The sequence below is a fragment of the Gorilla gorilla genome, chromosome 9, assembly GCF_029281585.2.
Source record: "Gorilla gorilla gorilla isolate KB3781 chromosome 9, NHGRI_mGorGor1-v2.1_pri, whole genome shotgun sequence".
NCBI lineage: Eukaryota > Metazoa > Chordata > Mammalia > Primates > Hominidae > Gorilla > Gorilla gorilla.
In genome coordinates this window covers 45,762,814-45,789,458 of record NC_073233.2, presented here as the reverse complement: position 1 = coordinate 45,789,458, position 26,645 = coordinate 45,762,814, and the positions used below count along the sequence as shown (strand labels likewise).

The 26,645-nt window shown below is 36.1% G+C and overlaps 2 long non-coding RNA genes across 2 annotated transcripts in view; one reads left to right on the top strand and one right to left on the bottom strand.

Annotated features, from left to right (window-relative positions):
• LOC129525367 (uncharacterized) overlaps positions 1 to 26,645 on the bottom strand; it is a 231,195-nt gene that overhangs the window by 125,182 nt on the left and 79,368 nt on the right. The window lies entirely within an intron of this gene.
• The window catches only part of LOC129525368 (uncharacterized), a 33,323-nt gene continuing 8,541 nt past the window's right edge, over positions 1,864 to 26,645 (top strand). The window contains exons 1-2 of the long non-coding RNA XR_008669641.1: positions 1,864 to 1,943; positions 2,591 to 2,635. This is a non-coding gene — a long non-coding RNA (uncharacterized lncRNA). The remainder of the gene's footprint in view (positions 1,944 to 2,590; positions 2,636 to 26,645) is intronic.

The window sequence follows — 26,645 nt, the reverse complement described above, 5'->3', positions numbered from 1 at the left end:
TTTCTAGTTTTGGACTGTTTTAAATAACACTGTTTGGAATATTCTTGAATATGTCTTCCATAAATAAATCTATACATCCAGCTTTCTTGCAGTTTCTAACTTTATTTTCTTTCTTTATTTATTTGCATCTGGTCATAATTTCATCTAAAATACACTTTTACTACTTTATCCAAATATCAAATATTATTTACCTAGATTACTTACATAGAGAAAATCAATCAGGCATGTGGGGCATGTGGCTTATGATACTTTTAGAAATATTAATAGAAGTTGTCCAGGAAGTCTTTGTTTGTTTGCTTAAATGAGACAGAGTCTCGCTCTGTTGCCCAGGCTGGAGTACAATGCCACAATCTCGGCTTACTGAAACCTCTGCCTCCTGGGTTCAAGCATTTCTTGTGCCTCAGCCTCCTGAGTAGCTGGGATCACAGGCGTGTGCCACTACGCCTGGCTCATTTTTGTTATTTTTACTAGACACAGGGTTTCACCATGTTGCCCAGGCTGGCCTTGAACTATTGACCTCAGGTGATTCACCTGTCTCAGCCTCCCAAAATTCTAGGATTACAGGCGTGAGCCACTGTGCCTGCCCAGCAAGTCTTTAATAAAAGGCTACCTAAGCATTTTTTGTCCATGAACACTTTGAGTATCTGATGACAATGATGTACACTCTCCCTTGAAAAATGCACAGTCATCCACCCACACTCACTTAGTTTTTCATGAATACATAAGGATGTAATTCTGCACACAATTTTAGGAAGTTTATGGATAACCTGAAGTTTAGTTGTAGACTAAATAGACATTCTTCACCCTGGTTAAGAACCATGCTTAAGTGATTTATTCATCCCATCTTTCTTGTGCTTGTCTTCAGTAAAGACTTTTATTTTGAATCGATCCAATCAACACCAGCAATTTCCACCCTTCCAATATACCAAGCATTATATCCGCGCAGTGTATAATATGGTTACTTTCTATTTTATATATTTATTGCTCTCATATACACATGTGGAATATGTATTTTTAATATTAAATCTACATTAAAATTAAGGGAGCTGAGGCTCATTGAGGTTTGATCATGGCCATGGAATCTTACAGTTAATTAATGATTGTGCCAGTACTTTTTTCTTTCTAGCTTTAGATTCACAGAATTAGAAATCTGCCATCACTTTCACAACCTAAATGAGGAAAGGAGTCTCCTTGAAAGAAGTAAAAATAATAGTCTGTATGTGATTAGTCCCAAATGATTAAGTAATATAATACACCCAGATAGAAATCTGTGGAAGAAGCTACTTCTATGAAAGAGGGGAGTAGTGTTTGAAATAGGGCTAGTTAGTGCTGATTTTCTATTCCCTAAGAACACATCAAGGTCAGGCAATCAAATATATAGAGAGATATACACGCATTTATATTCATGAATATACATGCACTCACATATATATTTATAAATATATATGCACACATTATTCATAAATATATAAACTTATTTAACGTGACATATAGTTAATTTTATAACTATTAATATATATCCATATCAGTAAATAAAACATAAAAAAAGAAAATATAAGTAAAGTTTAGAAGTATCTGAATATTTTTCTGCCTGTCAGTGATATTTCCAAACGGAGCTAAATAAAGTAAAAGCATAAAAGAATACATAACTGTATTAGTGGGTCTGCTGTATTCAATGACCCCAGATGTAGAGCTACAGTAAGCCTAGCATATTAGTTATCTACTGCTGCATAGCACATCACCATGAAATTTAGGGACTTAAAACAAGAAACATTTATTATCTCACAGTTTCTCTGAGTCAGGAATTTGGCATGGCTTAGCTGGGTGCTTCTGGCACAAGGTCTCTTAAGAAGTTCCAGTTAAGCTGTCAGCTGGGGTAGTACTTTTTATCTGAAGGCTCATCGAGTAAGGATCTGCTTCTAAGCTTACTTAGGAGTTTGTTGGTAAGATATAACTTTTCCCTGGTGCTTTCACTGAAAGACTGAGTTCCTCTGTGGCTGTGGGCTGAAGGCTTCCCTCAGTTCCTCACCATATAGGCCTTTCCGTAGGGAAATTCACAGTATGGCAGTTGGTTTACCCAAAGCAAGCAAGTGTGTGAGAGAAGGCATCCAAAGGGAAATCCCGTCTTTTTTTTTCCAAACTAATTACAGAAATAGCATTCCATTACTTTTGCAGTATTACACTTGTTAGCAGTGAGTCACTAGATCCAATCCATGCTCAAGGGGAGGAGAATACAGAAAGGCATAAAAGCCAAAAGGCAGAGATCACTGGACACCATCTCAGAGGCTGTCTACAACAGCTGGCTTGGACCAGACAGCTTATTCTTGGACCTAATCATGGGCCTTATTCTATTAAATTTGAATCTGAATTTTGTGTTGCATATATTCTGGTTAGCCACGTTACAATAAATCAAAACAATAATGTTAGTTATTGGACCAAATTGAGCCAGTGCCATGGAAGAAGAATTTCATTTTTCTTTTTTTAAGGTAGAGAGTACCCGCACGTCTTTTAACAAAGTGGTTCTTTCTACTAGTAAAAATGATACATTTAATCCAACTAGTTGAACTAAATTACTTAACTCCCTCTTTAGTAGGGAGAAGGCTTGAAGAGGATTGGAAAAGAGGAACAGTGCAATGTAAGTGGTCTCTCCTATACAAGTTAGCATTTCCCAGTAGAAATTCTATGAAACATCCCACTAACATAAGTGGATAAGGGTGAATGGGGAAGATGATTTTAGTATTGCCTAAATAATATGTTTTAATAAATACAGAAACTACTTTTTAAATATATCTTACTCTCCAGGCTCAAACTAGCTGAATACCTATTACTTGAATACCTAGTCTTCCATCCTACCCTTTGTAAAAAAACAAAAATATTATGTTTATATTGAGCTCCAGGGAAAGATTTCCACATTAGTGGACACACGTGTCAGATGACTTTAAATTGGAAAACAAGACAAAACAGAATTTTTAAAAGAAAAAAGTACATACAGAGTTATGAAAGACTGTTATGGCTGTGACTAAAGATGAAAAAAATGAGATGTTAAAAATGTATGATTGTGGGAAAAATATTGTTTCTATGGTAGTACACTACAAATAATGATAACAACATTAATCTATCCCTATGTGCATGTCCCCTTACAATGTGATTTTCTAGCCCCTCAAATAAACAGTGGAGTACATTTCTTTATCCCTTGAGTTTGGGCTGGCCTTGTTTTAACCAACAGAATGCAGAGGAAGTGAAAGTGGGTCAGTTTTGGCCCAGATTTCAAGAGTCTTTACAGCATCTGTTTATGTTCCCTTCACAGCTGCTGATTCTATGTGAAAAAAGTCTGGTTTGGCCTGCTGTATAAAGAGAGACACATGGGCTAGCCAATTTTCTGACCCTTGCCAACAGCCTTCCAACTGCCAGATAAGTGAGCAAGGTCTTGCTACACCAACCAATCACCAGTGTTCTACCAGCAACCAGCAAACACAAGAACAAGCTCAGTAGAGATTGGTTCCATCATTCCATACTTAAAAAAAAAAACATACAAACAAAAAAAAATTTAGCTGACCTACAGAATGATGAGATATATAAAAGGATGGTGTTTTAAGATACTCAATTTTGGTATGGTTTCTATACTATAAAAATTAATTGAACGTCTATCAAAATAACACATTGTTGTAATATAGGCTGGTTTTAGCCCCGTGTCATCTTAAAATAGTCTTTCCTGTATATTCCATGTACATATTCCAAGTATTATAGAAATAACCTATGTAAGACCATTCACAGTTTTATAAACCTCACTTCCTTATGAAGTAAGGAAAACGGAATAGGCCACTTTTTGTTTCTCTATTTTAGACCCACGTAACGCTGAGTTCCTTTTCAAGCCAACTTACCTATACTAACACTTGCCAAAATATGAGGTTCTCAGAATGTTAATGTCTTCCAAAGTCTTAACGGCATAAGCATCACCTATCCTCTGATTAACTTTACATTTCTAATGAGCTATTATTTTTATTTGCAGGCACCTGTAATTCTTTTTTTTTCTTTTCTTTTTTTTTTTTTTGAGACGGAGTCTGGCTCTGTCGCGCGGTGGCTCACGCCTGTAATTCCAGCACTTTGGGAGGCCGAGGCGGGCGGATCACGAGGTCAGGAGATCGAGACCATCCTGGCTAACATGGTGAAACCCTGTCTCTACTAAAAATACAAAAAATTAGCCGGGCGTGGTGGCGGGCGCCTGTAGTCCCAGCTACTCGGGAGGCTGAGGCAGGAGAATGGCGTGAACCCGGGAGGCGGAGCTTGCAGTGAGCAGGCACCTGTAATTCTATGGATCCTAATAAATATACACCCAGGGGAGTTACTATGCTTACTCAAATGCTCACCTTTACGTCGGTGGGTCCTAAATGTTACAGTACATTGGAATCAACTGGGGATTTTTACAAAAGTCCCTGGCTCCAGCCCCCAGACATTCTGATACAAATGACTTGGAGCTCAATATGGGCATTGGGATTCTTAAAATTTCCTTAATGTAATTTTAATGTGCAGCAAGGCTTAAAATCTACTGCTTTTAGCTCATTCTGTGCCTCTGCAACCCAGCTGCACCATTAGACTGTTAGCCAAGGCAGGGAGCTCCCTCAAAGAGTGGCAGGTGTGTATATATGTATGTGTGAGTTCCACTCCAGATAAATTAACCCATGTGTTTTACAAACTTTGTTTTTTTTATTATCCTTTAAGTTCTGGGATACATGTGCAGAACGTGCAGGTTTGTTACATAGGTATACATGTGCCATGGTGGTTTACTGCACTCATCAACCCATCATCTACATTAGGTATTTCTCCTAAAGTTATCCCTCCCCTTGCCCCGCAGCCTCCAACAGGCCCCGGTTTGTGATGTTCCCCTCCCTGTGCCCATATATTCTCATTGTTCAGCTCCCACTTTTGAGTGAGAACACGGTGTTGTTTGGTTTTCTGTTCCTGTGTTAGTTTGCTGAGAATGATGGTTTCCAGCTTCATCCATGTCCCTGAAAAGGACATGAACTCATCCTTTTTATGGCTGCATAGTATTCCAGGGTGTATATGTGCCACATTTTCTTTATTCAGTCTATCACTGAAGGGCATTTGGATTGGTTCCAAGTCTTTGCTATTGTGAACAGTGCAGCAAGAAACAAATGTATGCATGTGTCTTTATAGTAGAATGATTTATAATCCTTTGGGTATATACCCAGTAATGGGATTGTTGGGTCAAATGGTATTTCTAGTTCTAGACCCTTGAGGAATCGCCACATTGTCTTCCACAAAGGTTGAACTAATTTACAGTCCCACCAACAGTGTAAAAGCGTTCTTATTTCTCCACATCCTCTCCAGCATCTGTTGTTTCCTGGCTTTTTAATGATCACCATTCTAACTGGCATGAGATGGTATCTCATCGTGGATTTGATTTGCATTTGTCTAATGACCAGTGATGATTAGCTTTTCTTCATATCTTTGTTGGCTGCATAAATGTCTTCTTTTGAGAAGTGTCTGTTCATATCCTTCACCCACTTTTTGATGGTTTTTTTTTTCTTGTAAATTTAAGTTCCTTCTAGATTCTGGATATTAGCCCTTTGTCAGATAAGTAGATTGCAAAAATGTTCCCCCATTCTGTAGGTTGCCTGCTCACGCTGATGATAGTTTCTTTTACTGCGCAGAAGCTCTTTAGTTTAATTAGATCCCATTTGTCGATTTTGGCTTTTGTTGCCATTACTTTTGGTGTTTTAGTCATGAAGTCTTTGCCCATGCCTATGTCCTGAATGGTATTGCCTAGGTTTTCTTCTAGGGTTTTTATGGTTTTAGGCCTTATATTTAAGTATTTAATCCATCTTGAGTTAATTTTTGTATAAGGTGTAAGGAAGGGGTCTGTTTCAGTTTTCTGCATATAGCTAGCCAGTTTTCCCAACACCATTTACTAAATAGAGAATCCTTTCCCCATTGCTTGTTTTTGTCAGGTTTGTCAAAGACCACATGGTTATAGACATGTGGTGTTATTTCTGAGGCCTCTGTTCTGTTCCACTGGTCTATATATCTGTTTTGGTACCAGTACCATGCTCTTTTGGTTACTGTAGCCTTGTAGTACAGTTTGAAGTCAGGTAGCATGATGCCTCCATCTTTGTTCTTTTTACTTAGGATTGTTTTGGCTATATGGGCTCTTTTTTATTACCTAATCTGAATACTCTTGAATATTTACATTATAGTAGGCCAAAGAGACAGTAGCTATCTACTTTATAATGCTCTTTCTTCAATAAAACATTTAATTAATGACCACCCTTTTTATCTACCACTGAGTGCTACATTTTAACCCACATGGGTAGGTGGGTAATCTCTGTTGACCACCAGAACTTGACACTGTACTCATAACTAACAGCAGCAAAGACTGTAAAGAAGATACATCTTTCTGCTTAATAAAGAACACCTGCTGTTATATCCATTTGTGTGCCTGAGTATTGTTTAGTCCAACACCGTATCTAGCAATAAAACTGCAGCTGACATCTAGCATCTCAACCATAATTACTTGCTGGGTTTTTTATGCTTTTTAATTCACACAGCTCCATTAGTTAAAAATTAAATGAAGATCTTTTTCATTTCACTATTTTTAATTTCTAAAAGCTATTTTTATCTCTGTCTTTAAATAGAAGTTTTTTGCTGAAAAGTTTATTTCACAGCACAAAAAATGTTAAGTATCATTAAGAAACTAATATTCAACAGCTATATGCACAGATACTATCCCCTAGGAATATCTGTGTATCACACCTCCCTACATGCCTGTAAATGAAAGGGCATAGGTGTCCTCTTTTCTACTATCTGTCACTCAATTTATAGCAATGGTAATGTGCCCAAATATCATACAATATGAAGTACTCTTGTTTTCATGGGATCTGGTTGAAGAATAAAATTTAGCTTTTTACTTCTCTAGTTAAACTTCAGTTTGCTTGTACTGTATTAATCAGGGATGACCCAAGGAGCAAATGGAGGATTTTTTTTTTTTTTTTTTGACGGAGTCTCACTCTATTGCCCAGGCTGGAGTGCAATGGTGAGATCTCGGCTTGCTGCAACCTCCACCTCCCGGGTTCAAGCGATTCCCCTGCCTCAGCCTTCCGAGTAGCTGGGATTACAGGCATGCACTATCATGCCTGGCTAACAAATGGAGGAATTTATTGCACCAGGAAATGATCACATTATAGATAAGGGCAAATATTTTATTTTAAAAGCTACTAAAGGAGTTAAAAAGGATGTTGCATAATTTCTTTCTTCAGAGATGTTTGCAAACTGAATAGGTTATTCCTTACTTTCCAAATTCTGTTTGAGAAGCTTTAATATGTTGAGCTAATAAGACAAAAACATAGCAAAATTACATGGCTGGTGAAGACACAGCCCCTTTATAGATTTTTTTGCTTTTCATTGCTGGCTTCCCACAATGCCTGGGAAACTTCAGGACATTTTGCTCCTTCAATTTGAAGTATATGGCAATTTCTAGTACTTTGCTCACTAAATTTTGCAGAAGATGGCTCCTTGCTGTCTTTTGCTGAAAACATGAATTGTCTTCTTATTGCTTCAGCTCCTGGATTCCATTGTTAGAGTCTGCTCTCATCTCCTGATATGACAGAGCCTCTTTCATTCTCAGGATCCTCTGTGTTCCCACAGAACCAAGTCCAATTCCCTTCTATAGATTGCATTTGACCCCTAACAAGTGTGTGGTAGGCAGAATTTTAATCCCATTCCTATGAATATATATGTTACATAAAAAAGGACTTTGCAGAAATAACTAAGCTTATAGTCATTAAGATCTGGAGATTATTCTCAATTTTCTGGTTAGGTCTCTAATCACATGAGTCTTTAAACGCAGGGAACTTTCTGTGGATTCAGGGAGTTTTGGCTGAGAGGAAATCAGAGAGTCAAGTATCAAAATTACTAAGTGCTCCATTAATTGTTTAAAGATTGAAGAGGAAACAGGACAGGGAATGTAGGTAGCTTAAGGGCTTAGAGGTCTTCCAGCTAACAGCCAGCAAGGAAATAAGGTCCTTAGTCCTGCAATCACAAGAACTGAATTTTGTCAATAACCTGAATGATCTTAGAAGTGGAATCTCCTACAGAGCCAGCAGGTAAGAGCACAAGGCTGCCAACACCTTGATTTTGGCTTCATGAGAGGTTCTAAGCAGAGTACCCAGTCAAGCCCACATGGACTTTTGACAGACAGAATTGTTAGAAAATGTGTGTGTTGTTTTAAGGTCCGAAGACTGTGCTAATTTATTATGGCAAAATGGAAAACTAATACAGAATGACTTTATGTGGAGTGACTTTATGTGGAGTGACTTTATGTGGAGCCTAGTAAATTGGTCATCTTTCATTTACAACTTTGTAACAATTAACTACATTACTCCTGTATACAGTGCAAGCTCTATGTTACTACTAATGCTTTCTTAAAAAGAATCTTTGGCTGGGTGCGGTGGCTCTCGCCTGTAATCCCAGCACTTTGGGAGGCCAAGGCGGGTGGATCATGAGGTCAGGAGATGGAGACCATCCTGACTAACACGGTGAAACCCCGTCTCTACTAATAATACAAAAAAAAAAAAAAAAATTAGCCAGGTGTGGTGGCGAGCGCCTGTAGTCCCAGCTACTTGGGAGGCTGAGGCAGGAAAATGGCGTGAATCCAGGAGGCAGAGTTTGCAGTGAGCTGAGATCACGCCACTGCACCCCAGCCTGGGCGACAGAGTGAGACTCTGTCTCAAAAAAAAAAAAAATTATTATTGCTATGTTTTAATGCCTTCATGCCTATTTACTAAATGAGATCCAGATCCAAGCCCTTCATTTGCTTCCGTGGTCAGAATCTTTCCCTCTTTTATGAGCATGAGAGACTTCCTGCTAACTTATGTAAAACGGAAAGGGAATTGATGTCATACCACAGTGTTGAAAATAATGATAGATTAACACAAAGGAAAGCAGAGACAAAGAGGCTAGGTTTCATGTAATACAGTTTCAGCTGATGGATACAGCCACACCGAAACTGGTTTTTTATTTTCAAGATCATTGCATTAGTTTTTCTGTCACATACAACACAGTGTTTTAATTGATATATAAACATCTCTAAATTTGTTTATAAGTGGTATTAGCTAAACTAAACACCAAACTCTAAATCACTCTTACATCACGTATTATTTTAGTCACAGGTATGTGTTACACTGATTACAACTTATCTTTTCTGGTGTATCACAAGTACCGTGATGCCAGAAACTATGTCTAATGCACATCATCAGTGCTGTTGAAATAGTACTGAATTTGCATTGACTAAGCAGTTAAGAATAACTAGAGAAGAAAAACAAAGTAATAATAATTTAAGGGTTTTTTTAATGAAGACGTTAATACACTTTATAAACACTGACAGTCACTTTTAGTTAGCTTCCAGTGTTAGAAAATGAGACCTAATGACTCATACATATTTCATGATACAGATATAACAGAAACAAAAGGGGAAAAAGGGTGTTTTACTTCACGTTTTGATAATGTTTAGTGTATTCAATTGATGAATAAAATGCTACTTGGTTGGTAGAAAAACATTTTGCATATCAAACAAAATATCACATTACTCATGATGGCTATTTCAATATATCTAACTAGACACCAAATAATTTTGCAGAGAATCTATTTCAAGGCATAAAAAACCCCATCTTAAAAAAAAAAAGTCAGTGCTGCCTTTGACTTGAATTCAGATTAGGTAAGTATTTGGCCCCAAATTGATTGAAGGACATATTTATTTTTTAAAATATTTAAATTGTCATGTAATTGTACATATTTATGGGGTACAATTTTATGTTTTGATACATATCTATGTTATATAATAATCCAACCAAGGTAGTGTATTCAACATCTCATGCATTTACCATTTCTTTGTGGTGAGAGACTTCAAGAGCTTCTCTTCTAGCTATTTTCTAATATACACTATTTTACTGTTAACCATAGTCAGCCTACTGTGCAATAGAACATCAGAATTTAATTCTCCTGTCTAATTGTAGTTTTGTATCCATCGACCAGCCTCTCCCCATCCTCCCCTTTCCTCTCCACCTCTCAGTTTCTCTCTGGTAACCACTGTTCCACTCTCTTCTTAATATCAACTTTTCTGTTGTTGGTGGTTTTGGGTTATCTTTTTCTCAGATTCCACATGAGTGAGGTCCCGTGGTGTTTGTCCTTTGGTGCCTGGTTCATTTTACTTAACGTGATGTCCCCTAGGTTCATCTATGTTATGCAAATGACAGGATTTCATTCCTGTTTATGGCTGCATAATGAATATTTCATTGTGTGTATACCACGTTTTCTTTATCCAATCTGTATCAATGGATGAAGAAATCTGTATCATCCATTGATACAGATTGAGGTTGGTTCCATATCTTGGCTATTGTGAATAGTGCTGCAATGAAAATGGGAGCACAGATATCTATTTGACATACTAACTTCATTTTATTTGGATATATACCCAGCAGTGGGATTGCTGAGTCATAAGATAGTTCTACTATTAATTTTTAAGGAAACCTTCATACCGTTTTTCATCATGGCCACTCTAGTTTACAATCCCACCAAGAGTGTGTGTTCCTTTTTCTCTACATCCTCAAACCAACACTTGTTTTCTTTTGCCTTTTTGATAATAGCCATTCTAAGTGGAGTGAAGTGTATCGCATTGTGGTTCTGATTTGCATTTTTCTGATAATTAGTGATGTGGGATACATTTAAATAATTCAATTAATACACAAAATTTAGAGACCTAGATTCACAATTATATTTGCATTTTGAAATCTTATAATTTGCATGAATGTAAGTCTGTGAATTTATTATTTGCAGGAATCTAGGATTTGAAGACCAAATTATCCAGCCTGTGTTTCCATACTGCCCACATTTGCCATTTAAGTCTCAATTTTAGCTGTTGCTTGGTTGTAGAGCACTGAGCCTATCTAATATATGCTATAGTGAAGTGGTAAGGATACACGAATATCTACTTATTGAAACAATTACAGGTATATTATGATTTTACATACAGCTCTATTGATAACCAATCAGAGAAAAACACTAAGGGGTATATTGTAGAGTGTTAGATATTCTATCCCTACAAAGGAATGGAATACATCACTAATATCTGGGTGGTGATATATTAATTTTTATAATGAGATAAATTATTGCCAGATGATATATCAAGTAACTGTCAGTTTATTTTCTAAAGAATGTCTAAGTTCATATTTTTAAATATACAGTGGAATATATTCCAGTCTTTTACATCTATAACAAACAGGAATTTTAAACATTCAGATAAAGCCAATTTATGTTGCCAGTACTGTTGAGCACTTTCCATGTCTGGGCAGATGCTCTTATTTGAAAGGACGCTTTTATTTTAGGCATAGTTTCTTTTCTTTCTGAATTCTACCAGTCTGCCAATGAGTCTTTGTTTAAAACATCACAGCTCATGCCTGTCGCCATGGCTGTCACAGATAGAGGTCTGTAACCAATTGGATTTTACTAAACCATGGCCTTAATGATTCAATTCTATCTTTCGAGGCAATGATTCCTTTGGATATATTGATAATGTCTAATTTTTTGAATTGTAGAGCTAGAAGATATGCAATTTAATTTGCCTCCTTCTGCTTTTAGACAGGTAAAATTCTAAACTGTTTGGAGGAGATTCTTTAAAAAATTTTAAAGACATAGGCCTCACAACTTTGGCTGTATATGTTTAATTATTCTTGACTAGTGGTAATCCTGAAGAGAAGTCCTTTTATGTATACAACCAAAATGTCTTCTATGACTTTTTATATTTCTGACATACTGGAAACAAAAACAAACAAACCAAAACAAGCATTTGCTTCAAGTCACCATTCAGTTTTTTACTTTAGTTAAAATCCCATTTTTTAAATATTTCTGGTGATACACCATATTTGTTAATGCTTATGAACTTGTTATATTGGTTTTACAGAAATTTAACATAGAAGTGTCAGTAGAAAACATGTTAGACTGATGATATGGTTTCTGTCTATAAGACATATCATTATTATTGTAAATAAAAATAAATTATTGTATTATAGTGACTTAAAGTTCAAAAAGGGATTTATATTCAAATGAGCTCATATACACTCTCTCTCTGATTCTCTCAGTTATTATTAATACTATTATTTTAGCTAGGAAAGAATAACAAAATAGCAGATGCAACAGATGAATTAACAAAGATCTGAGGTCCTTAGAAGTGAATTTAAGAGTACACCTAATCTAACTACTCACTAACATAAGGAATTAGTCCTGAGGGAGAAAAATTGAGTATTTATTTTATTTTGATTAAGCAGAAAATAGTTTATGAATAAAGGGATGGGGCTGAATAGGGACATCTTGTTCTGTTTTAGTTTTAATCATATTGAAGGGAGAGAGAGAGGCCTTTTCTTATTTATGACTAGAGTTGATGCAGTAGTTCTGATTGGAGTAGTGTTTGTTTCCCTTCCTGTGTCTGTTACCTTTGCTTCCTTCTAGAAGCTGTGACCAGGTAAAAGAAAATGACTACACAGGAAAAAAAAAACATATATATATATATATATGCCTTCCAGATTGATTCCTGGAAGTGTATACATTCAAGATTTTTCTGAGTGATTACATCTGTAATCCCAGCATATTGGGAAGCCAAGGTGGGAGGATTGCTTTAGCCTAAGAGTTCAAGACCAGCCTGAGCAACATGGTGAGACTCCCGTCTCTAAAATGCAAAAATAAAAAAAATGCAAAAAGGAGCCTTTTCCTATTGAATATTATGAATTTCCTTCCATTATTTGCTCTCATGCCTTAACAATGTCACTATATGACTGATTCATTTATCTGAAAGCCAATTTGATTTCCTTTCCTCCATAGCTTCTCCCAGTTCTTATTACGGGAAAGCCTGTTTTTATACCTTTTATAACAATTTTTTTAAGTTAAAAAGGGTACTGCTTTCAATCTACCCATTTAAATATCAATCTCCTTTATTTTCCAATTTTTCAGGACTATCTTGTCTTGGGTTATGAGTCATAAAAGATCAAGAAGCAAACATCAGGTGCACAATGAACGAGGAAGACAGAAGCTTACCCTAGTTTGGCAAACTCAGAAATATATTTTGGTCATGTGGGCAGAGATTTAGCATGGCAAAAGCTATTATTATTATTTTATTGTTATTGTCATGTTTATTATGTTTATTATTTTAAAGGACATAATCATTTATAGAATATCACTCACTGAAATGTAATGCAGGGCAGTCAAGGGGAAGCATGCTGTGACTAATATGCACATGAGGAAAACATAATTTAAAAGGTTTAAAAAGGACATGGGCTAATTCAAGAATTTAGCCTAGTACAGGAAAGGCATAGAGTTGGTGTTCTATATTTAATTTAAGCATTTAATTAAATAGTCCAGATCTTCTAGTAGAAGAGAATAGTATAGGTAAGAAATGAGAGTTGATCCTAGTTATGTCCTTGAAGGCAGATCTTTATCCATCTACTTTCTGTGGAACGATGATCTTATTTTCCTATGGTGCTGATACGACTGTAATTTGTAAAGTTATCAAAGGCCTTTGTCAAATTGAGATTGATTATATCTCTCATCTTTTTCTGTTGTTCATTTCTTTATCTCAAAAGATGCTAACATAGATTACTGCTCTACAGCTGAGTCGAAGGTTCTCAAACTTTTGTGTGCATCAAACTCCTGAGAGTTTGTAAAAACATATATTTCTAGGTTCTACCTTACACTTCCAATTCAGCAGATAGAGGCTGAAAATTTGCATTTGTAACCATCTCTAAGTAATAGTGATGCTACTGATTTGAGGCTACACTTTGAGAATCATTGCTGCAAGCCACTACTATCAAGTCAGTTGAATTTATATTATATGAATACAGTACTTCAATGCAAAAGCAATGGTGTTTATATTCATTATATGGCTTTGAATACTGTAAGGCACAAGGCAAGTGGAATATGTCTGTAATTTTACCGAAACCAGCTTTGCTAGAAGGGATATTCTAGCTAGCCACTAAATATATTCACTTGGAAATGTATGACAAAAGATTAAGCTCTAACAAATGAAAAACTACATTTTCCAATTATTTCATGGCTCAGCTGTTGACAACTTATTTGCTAATGCTTAATAATTCAGTGGTTGGAATATTTATGAGGGTTATAGTTTTCCAAAGAATAATTGTGATTATTATTCAGAGGCATCGTAGTAATGAATAATATCCTGTAGAAGCCAATTATATAAGAAGTCAAAGAATGTTGGCCATTCATATGAGGGCATAGATTTCATGTCCCTTAAACTATCTTACTAATTGTCATTTTTCTCAGCTGGGCATTTGATAAGAACTGAGGAGGACATAATTGGAGATTAAGTTTTATCAAGGATCTGAAGAACTGATATTCTGTATTGCTGATTAAACATAAAACACTCTATTTAAAAAATTGGCAGTAGGGGTTGGCAGTCTCTTGCCAAACCTAAGAAATTATACTAACAGAATTCAGAAATATCTAATAATATAATTTTAAAAAGTCTACCTGTACTTTGTTGTGCTTTAATGATGGAGAAAGCAAATGAATGAAAATGTTATTTTCTGGACTGATAGCAACCTGAATCTATAATTCTATGACATGCTTGGCACACTTTAAAAGAAAAATCCTGTTTACATGCTTCTTCTCGATTAGATTCAAGACGGAACTTCTATTTTTTTTTTTTTTTTTTTTTGAGACAGTCTCACTCTGTTGCCCAGGCTGGAATACAGTGGTGCAATCTTGGCTCACTGCAACCTCTGCCTCCCGGATTCAAGCAATTCTTCTGCCTCAGCCTCCTCAGTAGCTGGGATTACAGGCGCATGCCACCACGCCCAGCTAATTTTCTTGTATTTTTGGTAGAGACGGGGTTTCACCATGTTGGTCAGGCTGGTCTCAAACTCCTGACCTGATGATCTGCCTGCCTTGGCCTCCCAAAGTGCTGGGAGTACAGGCATGAGACACCGTGCCCGGCCCTGGAACTTCTACTTTTTATATTATTTTCTCTAGTGTGTGGCTCCTAGTAGATATTCAGTAAGTGTTTGTTGAACTGCTAACCAGAAAGCTTCACTGAAGCTATATAAATGAACCTTAGAAGACGGGATTCAAAAAAAAAAAAAAAAAGCGAAGATGGGATTTTAATTTTCATAGTTATCAGTTAATTTCATCTCTGAGTATATGCTGAGACCATAACACAAAATGATCCATTTCTGTAAGGCAGTCATATCGCTTTGTAGTCACTTCACGTTGATTTCTCAGTCTGACTTCCCAGCTGTGATTTTGCACACAGCTTTCCTATGGAAATACGTTGGTTAAATACAACCTTCTAGAAGCACAAGCTGTATGATTTCAGGTCATATGACAGATTTAGAAAGCATTAATTATTCTTTTCTAATTGCAAAGGATTAATATCTAGGTAGCTGAGTTTATAAAAAGTGTGCTGAATGAGAGGCAACCTCCTGAAATAAGACTGTGCGGCTCTCAGTGGGGACTGCCTGACACATCTCACAATAACGGCATCATCAGCTATAATCACATCACCCAGATCATTTAAATGATGCCAAACTTTAAGTGAGGGAAAAGGAGCCACACTCAGCATGCCTCTGGAAATTGCATCTTTTTAATCAAAATAAATTATAACTCAATAGAGACTTTTATCTCTGGAATTAAATGTGCTGAAGTTTTATGTCTGTAATACTGTGAAGGAATATTCTTTCCATCTTATTGATAGACTTGCAAAAGCTAAGTCAGATTCACAAGTAGAAACTGATTTGGCCCCAAATATATGTGTGTCCTATTTAAGTCAGATCCCTTAAACCTTAACTAGTCAAACTACTCATAAAAGGCAAAAACAAAACAAAACAAACAAACAAAAAACAAAACCCTAATTATGTCACATAATTAGACATCTGCTTATCTCTCTAATCACATATTTTATTAATTCTCATCTTGATTATGCTTCTGAAGACACACTGGACATGGGTCACACAAATCACTCTATCATCTGGGCTAGGCAGGCTTAGCTGATCTTGGCTAGGATTTTTTCTGCATCAGCTGGTGAGTTGGATGGAGAGCTGGCTAGTTAGTCCAGGATGACTTCCCTCAATATCTAGTGGTTAGCCGGTTGTTGCATGGGATAATACTGGTGTCTGGGCCGTATGTTTATCATTATCCAGTAGGTTAATCTTGGCTGGTCCCAAAAGAGCTACTGGAAGCACATAAGAGCTTTCAAGGTTCAGCTGCAGAACTGGCACAGTCATGTCTGCCATATTCTTCTAACAGAACAAATCTCAAAGCAATCCAGAGTCCAAAGGTGGGCAAATAAACCAGATCTATTTATTGATGGAAGGAACTCATAATTATATTGCAAAGGACATTGATAGAAAGCTTAAGAATCGGGGCAATGCTTGTGTAAAATCCACCATATCACCTTATCTTATTTTTTTCATAGTATTTATCACTTCATGGAGTGATAGCTTTTGTTCTTAATTTGATAAGTATCTGCTTTTTGCTCACATGACTATAAACTCCATGAAAAGAGGAATCCTGTCTGACTTTTTATAATCTGTGTTTCTACAGGGTCTAAAGCTTTGCTTGCCAGGTACTTATTAAAATTTGTAATGACTGAATAGATGAATGAGGTCACTGGTATCACAATATACACTACATATATTTCTAATTCTTTTAAATCTGTATTGTTTTTGATAAATTCACAAAGGATACTCATTTTTGCCTCAAAAAAGAAATTATCTATACAGTAGAGTCCTGTAGGAGCTAATAATCTATGAAAAGAAATGCAAATATGTGTATGTTTCTCATTAGACTCCTAAGCCCATTGCACCTGGTCATATTCCTTGTGGTTTTTTTTTCTTTTTTTTTTAAGTCTATGAGCAAAAATCTCTTCCCATGCCTCATATAACTGCTGCCTCTCAGAATTCAGGGAGCTAAGGGGGAAAAAAAGAAGTCTTAATGAATAAAAACTGTCCTTAGGTCATGAACAGCCATGTACAACCAGACATGGCAGCCAGAAAAGAGCTGAAGCCTCAAAAGAAGCAGCAGTTCAGGGCTAACCAGCAATATTAGACACTGAGACATGTTATTTTTTGGTATGCATCAATGTGGAACAAGAGAAAGGGCACTGCTATATTTGAGCGACAACTGCATGTAACGTGTTTTTCTGGACTTTTACATACTTCATTTCCTCCTCACAACAAAATGTATTATTATGCCAACTTTGAAGATATGGCACTAAGAGAGGTTAAGTAATTTGCCAAGTACTATTTAGCTTGAAAGAAGTCAAACAGGGAATTAATCCCCAGGTCTCCTCTTTCACTGTGTTCCAGGAACTAGGAAGTTAAAAATGAGAGTGGTAAGCTATATAAGAAGCATGCTAATTTATTTCTTGTCAGTGAAGGATAATTTTTTAGTGATATTAACTTAAAAGCATAGACAGATATAGATAAACAGCCTATCCTAAGACACACAGAATCAAATGAGTTTGAAGAGTATAGCAATCTGTAGCAATAGAATCAGGATGGCACCTACAATTAGTAACAGAATTGACCCAAATGTCTGGTCATCTTAAAAGAGGGTCTTAGAAACCTGAAACCTCAACGTTATAAGGTGCTACTGTTTGTAATAATGATAATCATTAATCATAGTGTAATGGTGATAAAACAAAATAAGCAGTGCAGGGGATCACTGAGAACCTCAGTATTGTAGTCTAAAGGAAGCTGAGACAGGACAATGCATTATGAGGTAGTTCAAAATGTGAGGCGATGAGAGAGAAAGACAACGATAAAAACAATGACTATGACTCCCAGTACAGTAGTGGCAGCAATGCTTTAAAGTAGTACTCCTCAAAATAATGACATGCACAAAAATCACCTGGGGATTCTGTTAAAATGTAGCTTTTCATTCAGTACATTTGGGTCAGACCCCAAAACACTGTATTTCTAACAAGTTCCATTTGAAGCCAGTGCTGCTGTTCCAAGAACCACACTTTGAGTGTCAAGAGTCTATTTGTCAACAGAAGCATTTCCATATAATTATAGGGCATCTAATAAATGAAAAACAAATATTCATGATTGAAAGCCTCTTCCTCTGACACACACACAAATACACACAATTACACACATACACACAACCCTCATACTCGCACATACATTTTCTCTCACACACATACAACTACATGCATGTTTTTTATCAAAATATATGATAAAAACAAACAATTGGATCAGAAAAAGAATTAAAATACTACCACATTCACCCAGTGAACTGAAATTGGTAATTTATACCAGAATGAGACCTGACCTGTTTGGAAAATACAGAGGTTAAATGGTTAACTTTCATTGTTGGTAGCAGTATATATTATATTCATATTTTTATGAGTAACAAAAATGTTTTGTTTCTGATGTACTTTTATTTGGATGGTGGATTCACAATATTGAGTTTTAGTCATGGGAGAGAACACGTACCTTTTGACCTGTTACCCAAATGACTTCCCAACTAAAGACTTTTATATAAACAGTTCCAGACTGATTATAGCTTGCAAGGTTGATGTCTACGAAGAATTCTGCCTTTTTTCTACCAGTTAAAATAAATAATTTAAACTTAAGTTTTCTCCTGTGTTTAGAATCTAGAAGGAAATTAATCAAGCTGAGATGAATAAAGAGAAACGTGGTTTAGAGAAATAAGATAACCTATCTAAAAGGCTTGGAAATGAGTTATACAATACTAAAAGGACATTTTTTGATTGAGCTTTGAGCCAAAAAGTATTATTAACTTGATTAATGTACACCAATTATTGTTTTCAGAAGCATCCAAGACACATTTTTTAGCTCTACATGAAATGCAAAAATAAATATAATAAAAATAGTAAGCTTGATGGTAGTTAGAAAGAATTAAAGAGTTAACTACTTAAGCATTAGAGTCCTCCAACAGTGAAACAGGCTATGCATGGTACTCACATTTTCTCCAGTTATTAAAAAAAAACCATATTAAGTTTATGTCGGAAAGAACATTTTATGATAAAGATTCAAAGGAACAGAAGAAAACTTGGGATTGCTAAATAGGTAGGATTCCCACAAGAAAAGTTCCCATAAAATCCAGGCAAAGTTTATTATTAGGCAGTAACTATAATAGCCAACACAGACCCTAGCAGCTGCCATCACAGAAGCAAGCTTCCATGGAACCCTGTTCTCCCCTGTGACATTATAGACATTTCACTATTTTCTACTCCTGCATCTGTTATTGCTTCAGTCCTTGACGATCTGTACCTTCCTGTGTATAATTTTAAAAGAAACTTTTTGCAAGAATATAGTCTCACTGATTTATTTGATGAATGATGCCATCCTGCTCAAGAATAGCTGGTCACCAATTAGGCAGCCTAATAACCAGTAGCCCATGGGGCAGACACCCACCATTGACCAAATAAGCTAAGCCAAGTTGAGGAGCACAGATGGTCAGCTTTCCTCAGAAGAGACTGTGGGCATAACAGTCACTCAAAGCATAATAAGCTGTTCTGCAGCTTTTAGAGGACTATCCTTTGAGACTGTCAAAAAATAAGGCTGCCAGTACCTCTCCTGAGATAAGCTGGAGGAGCTTCACAGAGAAGAAACAGTATGACACTATTGAAATCTCTCTCAATACCATCTCAATGATTGTGAGAAGGAGTAAGAGGTCCATATAATAAAAGAAAATATATTGAAAGGATCCCACTGAAAGTTGTCTTTTTAATTAAGGCATAAACTTACTTCAGTGTTATAAAGAGATGCAAGCCTTGTAGGGGGCACAATCAAGCTTGACTGAAGATAACTTTTGAAGTTACCCAGAACAATCTATTACCTTGCAAATGAAATACATTAAGGTACAGAAGTTCTAATACATGTGTCTAATGGCAAGCAAGCATTCATGCTAAAGCCAGTTATTATTTATTTATTCTTTCAAAAACAGATTTTATTCAGAGCTTACTGTGCACAAGGCACTATGGAAAAAATACAACCCCTGCTTTCAAGTGGGTTTAGCATTTACAATCACAATCACACAAGAGTATGGGCTTCCAAGATACATGGTGTGGGTTGGAGTCTTGGCTCTGCCATTCATTAGCACTGACATTGAGAAAGTTATCTAACCTCTCTAGTTCCTGGTCTTCTCATCTGTAAAGACAATGTTATATACTTCATGATTATTGTGAAATTAAATTAAATAGAGATTGAAGTGCTTTGTATAGAGTCTGTAACAGAGAAGGTGTTTGGTCAATGTAAGCTATTATTCATCTAGTTCACTGGGTATTCTCCTATATGTGCCATCAGTGTTAAAAGTTTATCCAACTTTAATAGAGATAAGTAATAGCAATAACAGTGGTGACAACAAAATAATATTTGATACATATTCACCCATTATATGAAACAGGAAAGGTAGGAAGATTGAGTGCACACTAATGTCTGGTGTTCAGGTGATATACAGTTTCCTCAAAATGCAGAGCTTATAATGCAAAACACATTGAAGACATAAAGATTAGGAGATACAGTCAAAAAGATCACATTAGCACACAAAGAAGGGGCAATGCCTAATCAAAGAATTAAAAACAAATTTTCTATACACATAAAAAATAATACAATTTGATTTTAGAGCAAAGGGCAATCTTTGGACTGATTTAGGTAGCAGATGGTCCTGGGTAGAGATCACATTTATTGACTGCTTGAACCTAGGCAGTTATATATGTAACTCTTTAAACCTCAGTTGCCATATTTATAAAATTGTAATAATAAAAATATATAGCTTATCTGGGCTTTTGGATGACTTAAATATATGTAAAATGCTTAGTACAATATCTAGCACAATTGAGCCATTCAACATCGTTTAATCAACTCTTCCTGCTCTACCCTGCCCTGAAAAAGAGAGAAATACAGCTTATTAAGAATGTCTTTTAGAAATTCTTAATGGCTTTGCATAACTGGTGCAAGTGATAAGAGTCTGGTCATCTCTTTACCTAGAGATTGTATTAGGATTTCCTGACTTGGCCACATTCTCCTCTGTGTTAGGTGGGCTGCATACACACAAAAAAACATTGTATATGATTTAACAATTTAGAAAAGTATTTCCTTCCTACAATAAAATGAGTTGTCTACATTGTCTGCTAGGTGCCTTGCCTAATGACAGGGTTCAGTGATATTCTTTATTCTTTTAAGTGTCAGCAAAATAAAAAAAAATAAAAAAAAAAACGAAAAAAAGATGAAACCTGCAGAAAACCCAAAATGTTAAAGTGAGAAATTTACTGAAACAGAATTGCTCCAAATTTAACGAATGAAGAGTCTAATTATGAAGGTAGAATTCTACGAGGGTAGGAGTCTTATAAATTCAACGTTACTGTGTCTTAGGTTTTCAGAAATGCAAATTACCACCCACAGTTTATTGCCTACAGAAAGGATGTTAACTAGCATATTTTATCCTGAATGCAGGTTTTAAACTTCTCATAAGAGGATTTCAAAACAACATTTTCTGAACTAAATGATAAAAATTAGATAATTATGAAATTTCAAGGGCATCTAGGCAGAATTGTGAATGTAGGATTTCTAAGAACTTTTAGCTCTCCAACTTGTCTATTAAATCGTTCTTTGTTTTCTTCTAAGTGATTGAGTACGTATATACATACATATATGTTAGAATACAAACATATTAGTGCTTATTTTAGGCAAAAGAAGAGATAAGAATTAAGTAACCCATCTTGATCTCTGAGATGGTTAAATGTGGGGAAAAACATTAGAATTACTAAGGTAGCATATATGAAGTCACTAGATTTCCTGTTTGGTCCATAATATATTAAATATTTCTTGAAAAAAACTGAATTAAAAATTATAGGCTGTTTGGAGAAAACAGAAGTCTTCTGTTGCAACTTTCAACAAGAACAAATGGAAACAAGCTTAGGTTTGAGCATCAGTATCAGTGAAACTGAGATCTCATTTTGATTCGGAAGTATTCTCAGAGCTTAGTTAAGAGAGAGGAACATGAGTTAAAAAGAGAATTACATGATTTCTCCTAAACTTAACCCTCACAAATATCTATGAAGGAGGAATATATGTACATACACACTAACTCTCTCTCACACATGCACACATATTTCAACTACAGACCTACTACAGTTCCAGGGACCTAGCAGAAACTCAGAAAACTTTCTGTGTTTGAAAAAATAAGTGTTACATTTGAGGACGCAGTGCAGCCAAGATTTTGAACTGGAGCCAGTAGACTTCTTGTTAGGCTATGTACAGTTGTAAAACAATGTGACCTCGGAGGACTGCATAGTTTTGTTGGAGTGCTCTGCTTTCATAGGGTGGTTAGAAATGAGACCCATCTCCAGAAACCCTAGGAGTGAACACTTAAGGAAAACAATTTTGGATAAGATCTAAGTCTATTCCTTAAGATTCAATACTAACTGAGTCCTAGAGATTTATTATAAATCTTTCATAGAAATAGAGTTTCTACTTGAAGATTTGCAGTGTTCACTAGTGATTACAAATAGACTTTTAAAAAATACTTTAAGTTCTGGGATACACGTATAGAACGTGCAGGTTTGTTACATTGGTATACATGTGCCATGGTGGTTTGCTGCACCCATCAACCCATCATCTACATTAGGTATTTCCCCTAATGCTATCCCTCCCCTAGCCCCCACCTCCTGATCGGCCCCAGTGTGTGATACTACCCTCCCTGTGTCATTGTATTCTCGTTGTTCAACTCCCACTTATGAGTAAGAACATGCGGTGTTTGATTTTTCTGTTAGTTTGTGTTAGTTTGCTGAGAATGATGGTTTCCAGCTTCATCCATGTCCCTGCAAAGGACATGAACTCATCCTTTTTTATGGCTGCATAGTATTCCATGGTCTATCTGTGCCACATTTTCTTTATCCAGTCTATCATTGATGGGCATTTGGATTGGTTCCAGGTCTTTGGTATTGTGAACAGTACTGCAATAAACATACGTGTGCATGTGCCTTTATAGAAAGATTTGTAATCCTTTGGATAGATACCCAGTAATGGGATTGCTGGGTCAAATGGTATTTCTGTTTCTAGATCTTTGAGGAATTGCCACACTGTCTTCCACAATGGTTGTTATTTTTATTGCTCTTTGATCATTTATGTTGGCATCATGCAGCTTATTTGTGTGTTAAGGATCTGGACATTTCTTTATCTAAAGGTACTATCAAATTTCCTGACAAGTAAAAATGTTCGTTTTTCTTATCACAGTGTTAATCCTAGTTGGGTGGTATACACAAGGAAGTGTCCATCACTTTAAGCACATAGTAGAAACCAGCTACATTTGAGTGACTAGAAAATCTATAAACAAATGGCTGGGCGCGGTGGCTCACACCTGTAATCCCAGCACTTTGGGAGACCAGGGCGGGTGGATCATGAGGTCAGGAGATCGAGACTAACATGGTGAAACCCCATCTCTACTAAAAATACAAAAAATTAGCCAGGCATGGTGGCACATGCCTGTAGTCCCAGCTACTAGGGAGACTGAGGCAGGAGAATGAACCCAGGAGGCAGAGGTTTCAGAGCTGAGATCGTGCCACTGCACTCCAGCCTGGGTGACAGAGCGAGACTCCATCTCAAAAAAAAGAAAATCTAGAAACGAACACAATGTTATCTTGTGAAGGTAGCCTGCATTAATAGAGAAGCACTATTCTTTTCTCTTTCAAGATATTTGATAGAAAAACAATGGCCATTATAAATTTATTGCCGAATTACGAAGTATTTAATATAAATGTAGAGATTCCAGGGGATTCTGGACACAAATATTGATGGCTAATTTTTAAGACTGTTCTTTCAAAACAGTTTCAAGTTCACAGCAATATTAAGAGGAAGGTACAAAGATTTCCCATACACTCCCTGCCCTCATTTAGGCATAGCATCCACCATTATCAACATCCTCAAAGTTCATAGTTTGACTTAGGATTCACTTGTGATGTTTTACCTTCTATGGGTTGGCACAAATGTATCATGAAATGTACCCATCATCATAGCATCAAACAGAGTCACTGCCCTCTAAATTTTCTGTGATCAACCTACCCATCCTTTCGCCACCCTTCAACCTCTGGCAACTACTTATCTTTTTACGATCTCCATAGTTTTGCCTTTTCTAGACTGTTATATTATTGGTATCATACAGCACGTAGTTTTTTTAGATTAGCTTCTTTCACCCAGTAATATCCATTTAAGTTTCCTTCATGTCTTTTCTCAGCTTGATAGGTCGTTGCTTTTAGTACCAAATACTATTTCATTGTGTGGATGTATGACAGTTTATGTATCCATTCACATCCTGAAGGATGTCTTAGTGGATGCCAAGTTTAGTCAATTATAAGTAAAGTGCCTACAAATGTCTGTGTTCAGGTTTTGTGTGGATACAAGTTTTCAACTTCTTTGGGTAAGTACAAATGAGTGTGATTGCTAGATCTTATGGTAAAAGTATGTTTAGTTTTGTAAGAAGTCACCAAACTACCTTCTAAGGTGGCAGTGCCACTTTGGATTCCTACCAGCAATGAATGAGAGCTCCTGTTGCTACACATTCTCACCAGCATTTGGTGGTGTTAATGTTCCAGAGTTCGGCCATCTGAGGAGTGAAGGAGTGTGGGAGTGTAGTGGTAACTCATCTTAATTTGCATTTTCCTGATAACATATGATGTGCAACATCTTTTCACATGCTTATTTGCCATCTGTATATCTTCCTTGGCATGGTGTCTGTTCAGGTCTTTAGCCTATTTTAAATCAGGCTTTTTGTGTTCTTATTGTTTACTTTTAAGAGTTGTTTGCATATTTTTGATAACAGTCTGGTATTAGAGGTATATTTTGCAAATATTTTCTATGAGTGTGTGGCTTATATTCTTACTCTATTGACACGGTCTTTCACAGAGCAGAGTTTTGAATTTTAACGAAGGATAGCTTATCAATTATTTATGTCATGAATCTTGCCTTTGGTGTTGTATCTAAAAAGTCATTAACATACCTAAGTTTATCTATGTTTTCTTCACATTATCAGATAGGACAATTATAGTTTTTCACTTTATATTTAGGCCTGTGGTCCATTTTGAGTTAATTTTTGTTAAGAATGTGAGGTCTGTTTATAAATTTACCTCCTCCTTTCTCTCTCCCCTTCCCCTTCCCCCCCTTCCCTCCCTCCCTCCCTTCCTTCCTTCCCCTCCTCTTCTTCTTCCACTTCCTGATTATTATATAGAAAAGTGATTTTTGTATATTAACCTTGTATATGACAATCCTGCTATAATTACTTATTAGTTCCACATGTTTTTAATCAATAATTTCAGATTCTTTACTTAGAAAATCATGCGAGATTTACAAATATAGTTTTATTCCCTTTCAACCTGCATGCCTTTTCTTTTTTTCCTTTTGTTTGTATTCTTGTATTTGCTATGATTCCAGTAAAATGTTGAGAGGGAGTTTTGAGAAATCATACTCTTGTCCTTGATCGTAGCAGAAAAGTTTTCAGTTTATCAAGATTAAATGTGATTTTAGCTCTAGGTTTTTTGGTAGATGTTCTTTATTAAGTTGAGAAAGTTCTCAATCTATTCCTAGCTTGCTGAGAGATCATGAATGGGTGTCGGGTTTTGTCAAATGCCTTTTTAACACTTATTGATATGATCACATAATTTTTCTTTTTAGCTTGTTGATGTGGTAGATTACATTAATCACTGCTTAAATTTGAATGAGGCTTGCATATTTGAGATAAATCCCACTTGGTTATGTTGTAGATTTATTTTTTAATTTTCATGGATTGATAATAGCTATTCATATTTATGGGGTATATGTGATATTTTGATACAAGCATTCATGGATAATAATAGAACCTGGATAATTGGGATATCCATCACCTCAAATATTTATTTTGTGTGTGTGTGTTGGAAATGTTTCAAATCTCTTTGAGCTATTTTAAAATATATGATAAATTAGTATTGTTAGCTATAGTGATCCTATTGTGCTACTGAGCACTAGAACTTATTTTTTTTATCTAACTGCATGTTTGTAGCCATTAAACAACCTTTTATTTTATTTATTTTTCAAGATGGAGTTTTTGTTCCTGTTGCCCAGGCTGGAGTACAAAGGCACAATCTCAGCTCACTGCAACCTCCACCTCCCAGGTTCAGGTGATTCTCCTGCCTCAGCCTCCTGAGTAGCTGGGATTACAGGTGTGCACCACCATGCCTGGCTAACTTTTGCATTTTTAGTAGACACGATTTCACCATGTTGATCAGGCCTGTCTCGAACTCCTGACCTCAGGTGATCCACTCACCCCAGCCTCCCAAAGTGCTGGGATTACAGGCATGAGCCACAACGCCCTGACTAATCAACCTTCCTTAATCCCTCCAACACACACTTCTCTTCCCAGCCTCTAGTAACTACCTTTCTATTTTTTACCTCCATGAGATCAATTTTTTTTAGTTCTGATGTATGACAGAATATGTGATATTTGTCTTTCTGTGCCTGGTTTATTTCATTTAACAAAATGTCTTTCAGTTCTATCCATGTTGCTGCAAATAACAAGATTTCATTCTCTTTTTAATGGCTGCATACTATTTCATTATGTATATTTAT